Source organism: Plodia interpunctella, chromosome 20 (genome assembly GCF_027563975.2).
Source record: "Plodia interpunctella isolate USDA-ARS_2022_Savannah chromosome 20, ilPloInte3.2, whole genome shotgun sequence".
Classification (NCBI taxonomy): domain Eukaryota; kingdom Metazoa; phylum Arthropoda; class Insecta; order Lepidoptera; family Pyralidae; genus Plodia; species Plodia interpunctella.
The window spans coordinates 8,066,193-8,076,279 of NC_071313.1; positions in this window are offsets into that span (position 1 = coordinate 8,066,193).

The window sequence follows — 10,087 nt, forward strand, 5'->3', positions numbered from 1 at the left end:
TCTATTTGATTGCTTCATTATTCTAAATTCAGTGGCGTGGCGATGCCCATCAGCGGTCACGGGAGAGGTTATTAATTATCATTCCCATTAAGTAGAAAGGGTTTTGTGACACGTGCAGGTGGATGACTTTGACAAACTTTGGATACGAGACCTTCCTAAACTTACATAATTATAATTTAGCTGCTTGTTACAGTAGAAATAATTCCAAACGAGGAGGAGCGTGTATTTTAGTGAAGAAAGAGCATAAGTGGAGAGAAATAAATGTTAGAAAATATTGTGTTCCTAGTACATTCGAGTGCTGTGCGGTTGAGTTAATTGATTATAAACTTAATATTCTTTGTGTATATAGGGTGCCAGATTATAAAAATATATATGATTTTTTCCAAAAGTTGGAACAAGTCTTAAACGGTATATCGAAATGTAGTCAAAAACAATTAATAATTGCTGGTGACTTTAATATTGATAATCTGAAAAATACTAAGGAAAAAAATGAATTTGAATGTATATTAAATAGTTATGATTTAAAATTAGCATTGAAACAAGTCACTAGACCAGTAAGCCAGACATGTATTGATAATTTTGCTCATAATTTCAAAAAGAATTGTATAACGGAAGTGTTAGATTTCGGTCTGTCAGATCACACAGCTCAGCTTATTAAATTGCCTATTATAAAAACTGTAAGATTTAAGTTTTGGCGTAGAACAGTGCGAGATTACAGTGTCGAAAATATTAATAAATTTATAGACTGTATAAAACGCTTAAGTTTTTCGGAAATATATAATACGGTGGACCCCAATATTGCGTATCACAGTTTTGCAGAAGTTTTTATATTATTTTATGATTTATGTTTTCCTAAAAAACGGATTATAGTCAATGTCTATAGAAAACAATCTTGGATTTCCAAAGGATTAAGAAATTGTAGTAAAAAGAAAAGAAGTCTTTTGTGGAAGTTTAGAACAAAGCCTACTCTTAATAATAAAATAAATTACAAAAGATACACGAAACAGTTTAAAAAAATTATTAAATTGACAAAATTAAGTCAAAATAATTATAAGATAATGACGTCCGAGAACAAATAAAAAACCACATGGCAAATTATAAATCAAGCTAGACTAAACATACCAAAAGAAACAATAAGTCGAATTAAAGTTGATAATCACTATATTACAAATCCAGAGGAAATAGCTAATTCATTTAATAATTATTTCATTGACAAAATCAAACCAGAAAAAAGAAGTCGAGCCAATACTATATCTGCTATTACCCATAGACAACATTCAATGTTTATGGCACCATGCTCACCAGAGGAAGTTTATAAAATTATAAAAGAACTTAAAAATACGGATAGTGTTGGGTATGATGGTGTTTCAACCAAAATACTCAAAGCTGTAAATGAACATATATGTCATCATGTTAGTCACTTAATAAACCTTAGTATAGAAGCTGGTGTTTTCCCTCAAGACTTAAAAACTACCATAATTAAACCTTTATTAAAAAAAAATAACAAAGAACTAATGCAATATTATCGACCTATAGCTTTAAATTCTATATTTTCAAAGGTTTATGAAAAACATTTTTCCAACCAATTAAACGTCTATTTTGAAGATAAAAAAATTTTGTGTAATGAACAAAAGGGGTTTCGTCGTAATAAAAATATAAATATGGCCATCTATGATTTTTTGAAAATTGTATTAACTGAAGTTAACATCAGAAAACCCATATGCTCTATATATTGTGATATGACACAAGCTTTTGACTATGTTCAACATGACATACTATTACACAAGTTAGAAGCGTACGGAATTAGGGGTAATGTGTTAAATTTAATAAAATCATATTTATCTAATCGTAAACAGTTAACAGAAATTTCAAAATTCAATCCTAAAACACAATCGGAACAACATTACTTATCAACTGAACGTTCTATATTATATGGTGTTCCACAAGGTAGTGTGCTTGGGCCCCTTCTTTTCATAATATATATTAACGATCTTCCAAACACTACCAAACATAATATGACTTTATTTGCGGACGATAGCACGGTAACAATAAAATGTAATGATGTAAATATTTATCAATTAGATATTAATGCAACTTTAACATCCATAATTGAATGGCTTGATAATAATAATTTAAAGATAAATCTTGACAAAACCAATATAATGCATTTTAGTCAAAGACCGCTTGATACGGAAAATTATAAAATAGAATATCAAGGCCATGTGTTGAAAGAAGTTGATTCAACAAAATTTCTAGGGCTAACTATAGATTCTAAATTAAACTGGAAACCCCATATAGATGGTCTTAGTAAAAGACTTAGTAGTTCGGCGTTTGTACTATTTAAACTCTCAAATGAATTAAACATAAAAGCGCTTCTTACAGCTTATCATGGTTTAGTGGAATCAATACTTAGATATGGAATAATTTTTTGGGGCAATTCGACGGATAAGGATATAGCTTTTAAAATGCAAAAACGCTGTATTCGCGCAATGTTTAGACTCCAAAGCACTGATAGTTGTCAGCCGTTTTTTAAAGAACACAAAATTCTTACACTTCCGTCACTTTACATACTTGAGGTAGCAACATTTGTGAAAACCAATGCTCATTTATTCCCTCGTCTAGCTGATGTTGTATTGAGGAATCATCGAGATATCTATCGATTATGCATGCACCCATCAAAAACTGCTTTACTCGGTAATAGCATAGTATGTATGGCACCGAAAATTTACAACAAAATTCCAAATCAATATAAAAGCTTAAATTTAAATCTATTTAAAAAGCACCTCAAGTCTTTATTAACTGATAAATGTTATTATACTTTAAATGATTTCTTTAATGATAGACTCGGATAGAATTTAGGGCTAGTATAGTACATTATAGTTTGTTTTGGATTTGTAGTGGATAGCATGCTCCTCTTTATTTAATTATATTTGCATACCTATATTCGGTAAAACGTGTAGGTCTAATTCATTTTGACCATTTGTACTCATGTTTTTGGCAAATAAATGTTTTCTTTCTTTCTTTCTTTCTTTCTTTCTTTGTTTTCGACTAGCCATTATTACACTAGGTGTTTTGTTTGTACTTTCTTGAAGCTGAGAAAAAGTCGAACCATTTATGTCGAGTTATGTTTACATGTTTAGCGATATTTAAGAGCCATACTGTTAGTAAGTACTCCGTACAATGGGGTACCTACTAATTCCACGGTCATACCTATTGCTCAGTCGCGCTCCATAGTTATGATGTGCGTCGTCAAAAATTGCGAGAAGTTTCGATGCATGTCAGCGCAGTATAAACAACGGAGCTACAACGTGCAGCGTCGTCGCAACGGAACGCAACTGAGCCATTGCTCAGTCAGTGAGACGTGGCTGTTAATGAGTTTCGACATTTCCTCTCGACTCGAAAAGAAAAAGCATAAATTTGATGTGAAAGAGTATCTGTTAAAGCTTTATTTTTTATTAATTGCTTTGACTTTGATTTCGCCCGGGAATAAAAACCAACCTCTTTTTTACATGCACCTGAATAGCATTGACATATTATATTGACATATTGGGAATACTATGAAATATTCCAAAAATAACAATAAACACAAATAGGTATCAAGTTACTGTGTTTGAAAACAAATAAACTAAAAGCCTACCTAAAACCGTTCAAAATAATTGTTATTTCTTTTAGAATACAAATCTCAAAAGCATTGTTTTTATTTGCTGATAAATGCTTACCTAGACAAGTTCTTTGATCAAGTCGTACAAAGTGAATGTCGAGAACACGGATTCGAAGGGTAGCCACCTTAGGTGCCTAGCTCTCCTTTTTTCTATCATTTAATTACAGATTTCTGTTCTAATGTTTTATTTATTTATTTTATAAATTCGAAATAGCCCTAGAAAACAAAAACAAGATAATATCCGGTGTAAGTAAACACATTGGTTATTCATAAAACAGTAAAAGCATACTTTGCGTGGATCGGGTCGGGAGGTTCCCTCTATTGTGGTTGAGCTTCGCGATGGCTGACTCACGCGTCAACTCGTGAACGGGTGCTGCCGGGGGAACTGGTTAGCTCGATCTTTTATTAAAAGTTTTTTTTTTGTTTGGTTAATTATACATATATATATAAGTATATATATTTTCCTTTCATCAGCACTTGATCACAATCATAATATGTTTCAATATACCTTTTGACCATGTACTTTATGTTATATTACTGATAAACATAACTTTACTTACATGTTATATTACTGATAAAAAATTATACATAAATTTATATTTAAAAAATGGTAAGCCCTTCTGGCATAATAGGGACCAACACTGTTTGAATGAGTTTCTTTCGGCATTTCTTCTCAGCAGTGGTCGTTCCGAAATGCTAGTAGTTTGTAGCTTTGGTAAACATCATTTAATTTAGATTATGACGTGAAAAAGTGCCTGTGAAGGCCTAATTTCTGAATAAATGATTTGATTTTGATTTTAACTTTAAGCTAAAATATCTCCCTTTTACAGTCAAACAGCTGGGCAGATTTTGATAAAATTTGAAATAGATAGGTATATGTAGATGACCCGACAGCAAACATAGTCTCCCAAACATTTCGGTCTGTGCGTATTTGACATTCATTGATCAAACATCCAGGTTTATTGAACCAACCGAACTCCCGAACGAGTCTACTAACAGAAATTTTAATTGATCGCAAATTACATAGGCACAGTCAACAAAGCGATACAGTTGGTTTAGTCGCATAGTGATTACATGGATTTTAGTCACTATATTATACTTTACAGCATATAATAAGTTGCGTTCGAGGTCGAGTTTTTATCCGAATCAACTCGTAGAATCCGAATCAATGTTGTTAAATTATGTTCCTATTCTCAGATAATCCTAGTTTTGAGGGATGTTCCCAGGGACGAGAACGGTAACTGGTAACCAGTTTAAGGAAACGTTGGTGTGAAAGCTTACCAAGTAAGAGCCATGCCCTATTGCTCCGTTGTCTTCCGTCGTCGCAACGGAGCGCAACGTAGCAATGAGGTATGGCTCTAATGAGAATCTGTAGTCGCATTGCGATCTTGGTTGGTTTCAGATAAATTGAAAATATCGCGATGTACAACGAGGTAGAGGACTATAAGCATAAAGTTGTTCAGATATTTGGTTTTATTTTACGCTAGCTGTACCCCGCTGTGTTACCGGAATTATTAAAAGAAAATAATATTTTATGCACAGTTGCGTCATCTTACTTTATAAAGCGCTATTGACTCATACTTCTTGGGTCAACATTCTACGGGAATCGCGTTCTTTGGGATAAAAAGTACCCTATGTATTAATCCAAGGAATCAGCTACCTAATTTTGCCGGTTGAGCGTGAAGAAGTAACAAACATACTCACAAATATTCTCCTTTACAATATCAGTGGAATAAATTTATGTGCATTGTAAAAAGGGTTTAAAAGTCATGGACACGTAGGTACACAAAATAAAGAGAATGTTATGTATTAAAAGAAACTGTTATCTATTAAAATTTATTTATATATTTATATTCTATCTTGAAAATGGGTTTATCCGAGAATATAAACATAAAATACAAACCCTTATAAACTGGCATGGAAAATTGACAAGCCGTCGCATAATGCAAGTTACGATATTTTATTCAACGTGACGAGATAGTGTCGTAGCTACCGACACCTTTGACATCATACCTGCGCTTGATAAAAAAGCAAGTGGAGCGCATTGACCACATGTTAGCTATAAGGTTCCTAGACTAGACTTCAGTACCCCGAGCACGAAATAATATTTTTGTCGTTATGGCAACTGTATTTGGATTGGGAAGAAAAACTTTGTATATCCTGACGGATTACTGGACTGAGCACTTCATGCAGTCAGACGTCAATGTCAAAACCTATAGAAAACAACGGAGCAACGAAGTACGACTTGCACAGATTGTACAACGCACTCTCGATCCCAGTCAGCCGGCAGCTGTAAATTGAATGTGAGTGGGGCCGCAGGGTGTAACCGTATTTTAAATATAATGAGTACTAGCATAAAAAATGTGGTCAAACGTATCAAAACCAGAATGATTTATATTATATATAAGCGATAGTTTTAAAAAGTACTTTAAAAACCAGTTATAGATATGGGTGTAAATTACAGAAATACAGTTTAAATTATGTGTTTAAACTATAACATTTGTTTATTGTCAAAATTTGTTAAAAGTTGATAAATAAATTCGTTTGGATAACACCGAAACGAATCTTCGGGAGATGGCTGCTTCATACGGTTACGGTATATTGTTTATTACGATAGGTGATTGAGACAGTAATGACGGTCAAAAGTCAAGTTTGGTACTAAAGTTATTGATATTCAGTCCAGCATTGACCCTTATTAGCCAATGGGTCACAGTAACGGTTAAATTCTATGTAAAGTTTGTCCGCTCACGAGTAGAGGAATAAAAATGAACGTTGAGAATTCTCTAGTTTTGTGCAGGCACGTTTTTAGTTTATGACGTAGTAAACATTTCTGGGACATTTGTAAAATTTACACCAACTCTTTAAACTAAAATTGTGTGTTATCGTATAATATTTTTATTTGCTTATTTATTTTTGTTCTCTTTTTTTATATAGAAAGAAGTTATTTACTTTTTTCAACATGAATAACAACTCTCTTGCCGATGCAGTTCTTCCCAGCTCAAGACAGAGATCTTGATTTGACCTCTCTGCATGACACCACTTTTGCCCTCTCCTTTATTTGGTCCATATAAACCCTTCTTGGCTTTCTTTTTTCTTTTTTTGCTTCTATGTTGCCTTCCATTGTTCAATAAGTTAAGTGCCCAAATATTAATAAAAAAAATATATATAAAAATGAGTTATATAAATTATTATTAATATTTAAGTATGCTTTTAAGCCATTCATGAGGCCACAGACAACAATTCTATATTGATAAATATGAGATTACTTTTATCTATGGATTAATCCTATTTGAAATACTAAATACTATTTAAATATGAGATGGCTGTGTCTGATGGAAAAGGAAAGCCAAGAAAGGCTTATATGGATCAAATAAAGGAGAGGGCAATAGTGATGAGTGTCAAGATTGATGTCGTACAGGGAGGACAAAACAAGGGCTGGGAACAAGAACGACGTTCTTAAATGATGATGATGATGCATCTATGGATCTATCCCTTGTCCATGTTTCATATTTATTTAATTCGCTTTACACATGTACCTATAAGATTAGATACTAACGGACAGTTCTCCACAGTTGCCAGGACCCTTCCTGGTAGATACCTATCCTAAGTAGATCCCTATCTACTTCATGTGGGCTATATGGATCGGATGTTACTGGGTTATTAGTAGGCGAGTCTGACAATCAAGGTTGCTGAAGGCCGGGCCCTCGCAGAGTTGCTACATACAATCATATATCCGTAATCATTATACATAAAAATAAGTAATAATCGTAATCATTATACATAAAAATAAGTAATAATCGTAATCATTATACATAAAAATAAGAGTTCAAATTAGAAATTACATTCCTCAAAACAACAAACTATTATTATTTCGAAACGACCACTAAAGGGGAGAAAAAATTAAAAAAAAAACTCAATGAACTGTGTTCTTATCATATGCTAGAAGGGTGACGATAATTATTTTTGATGAACGCAAAATAATAATAATAAATTCATAAATCAAAAATCAAAATCAAAATCAAATCATTTATTCAGAAATTAGGCTTTCACAGGCACTTTTTCACGTCATAATCTAAATTAAATGATGTTTACCAAAGCTACAAACTACTAGCATTTCGGAACGACCACTGCTGAGAAGAAATGCCGAAAGAAACTCATTCAAACAGTGTTGGTCCCTATTATGCCAGAAGGGCTTACCATTTTTTAAATATAAATTTATGTATAATTTTTTATCAGTAATATAACATGTAAGTACATAATAAAGTACATGGTCAAAAGGTATATTTAAACATATTATGATTGTGATCAAGTGCTGGTGAAAGAAAAATATATATACTTATATATATATGTATAATTAACCAAACAAAAAAAAAAACTTAATAAAAGATCGAGCTAACCAGTTCCCCCGGCAGCACCCGTTCACGAGTTGACGCGTGAGTCAGCCATCGCGAAGCTCAACCACAATAGAGGGAACCTCCCGACCCGATCCACGACGCCGCTACCGGTTTGACCATTTGAATGTGCATGACATACTCGATCTCCATAATCTAACATAATAGATACCTATGTTACTTTCAGACACTTGAAGATCACAAATCACGTATATGTTTTACAAGTAAATGTATATATTCAAAATATGTTACGTATGAAGTTAATATTGACTGTTATAATAATGTTTTTTTTGTTTTATATTTTAGCCTGTTACATAATATTCCAAGTATTATTTAATGTTTTCTGGGAAATTCACCAAGCGCGGCGCATGGAGGGAGATTAACCCGGTGTTCTAAGTCAGCGACAAACGCTGCCAGGCAAGCGAAACACAATACACGATACGATTTAATGTATGGATGCATTTACTATACTAAACATTTATTATTATGGCCATTATGTCATCCAAATCAATGGTACATGTTCAGCGTTACGCCATGAACGTTCTGTCGTCGCACACCTAGGACGGTAATCACGTTAGGTCACGCTTTACGCCTTTGTCCCTTCACGTTCCGGATGGATTTATAAAGCAGCTGCAGGACCGCCATATTATCGCTTTTCCGCGTTTTCACAAATCACTGTCCCTGTGTGGCGTGTGCTGAATAATCGATCGTACTCATCGTATCGTCTTTATCCCCTGCGGGTAGACAGAGCCAAGAGTGAATTCCAGTATTTGCCATTTCTCTTGATTTATCAGACACATTTTTATTAATTTAAAATATTCTATGGAAATGCTGGGAAAAACTATATACTGTGTAGATCTTTTGTACGTACCTTTATCCAATGCAAATAAAGACATTTATCTATACATTCATTGATCAAAATATCATATAAAAGTACTAGTAAGATTGATAAAATTTTAGTCGAAGCAGCTGTTATTTTCTTATCAAACTTTTTAGGATTATGTTTAAAAGAAACATCAATTACCTTTATTAAAATCAAAATCAATTGAAAGATTCATGAATGGAATTCAAGTGGGTGGGAAATAGCTTTTTATTGTAGTTGTGTATTTTGTTAGTCATTGTCGCCAGGGAAGCTCATTACTCATAAACAACAATGGCTTCTAGGTCATTTTCCGAATAATACGTAACGTTGGTACAGTCAACAGCACATCAACCTACCCAAACATTGTAAACTCGTCGCTATTACCAGGTTTCGTGCAGGGTAACTTGACGTGCTGTTGACCGTACTAAAAAGCCTGAAACGTTCTACGAATCGGGAAAAGTTGTTCTTTTGTTATAAATTGAAGTGTTCTTTGGTGAAACGTGCCATGACTTGTGACATAGTGACTTCTTTAATCATAGTTTCCATTGCATTGAAGAAAAAATTTTGCTTTCAGCTTCGAAATATGTGAATTTCTTTCGAGAATTTTCAAATTTCGTCGTCATTAGCGTGTCTGGCGTTAAAATTCTTTATATTATTTTTAATACTTCCGCTAAGTGCAGGTGCGGGGAAATGCTAATTTTAATAATATAATACGTGTATGGGAACTTTATTTGGCCGAGAGTGCCTTGTCTTATATACTCTACTAATTTATTTAAGAGAACAAATGCTAATGGAATTGTGTCGTGGATTTCCAACTGCAAGGGCAGGTACAGGTACCTAAATTTAAAACAAATATAAGCGTGATGGGACTGTGTTATAGGATTGAGGAAATTTTAGGGTTTCACAAAATTATTTTTTCACTTATTGACTACTTGGAAATGTGGGGAAAGTGGGCGAAATTGTCCCAGCAGGGGAGGACCGGTAACCCGTCTGGTGCTTGCACTGGAGTCCCCAAACAGGACATTATAATATTAAAAATGTCTAAATACAATCAATAAAAAGCAACTTTTACCCAGTGTGTCCATGGGAACAGCACTTTTTTGTGATCGAAGGTAATTTATCTCATTTATCCGTGCTAATTATATGTATGTAAACTTTCAACGAGATTTACCC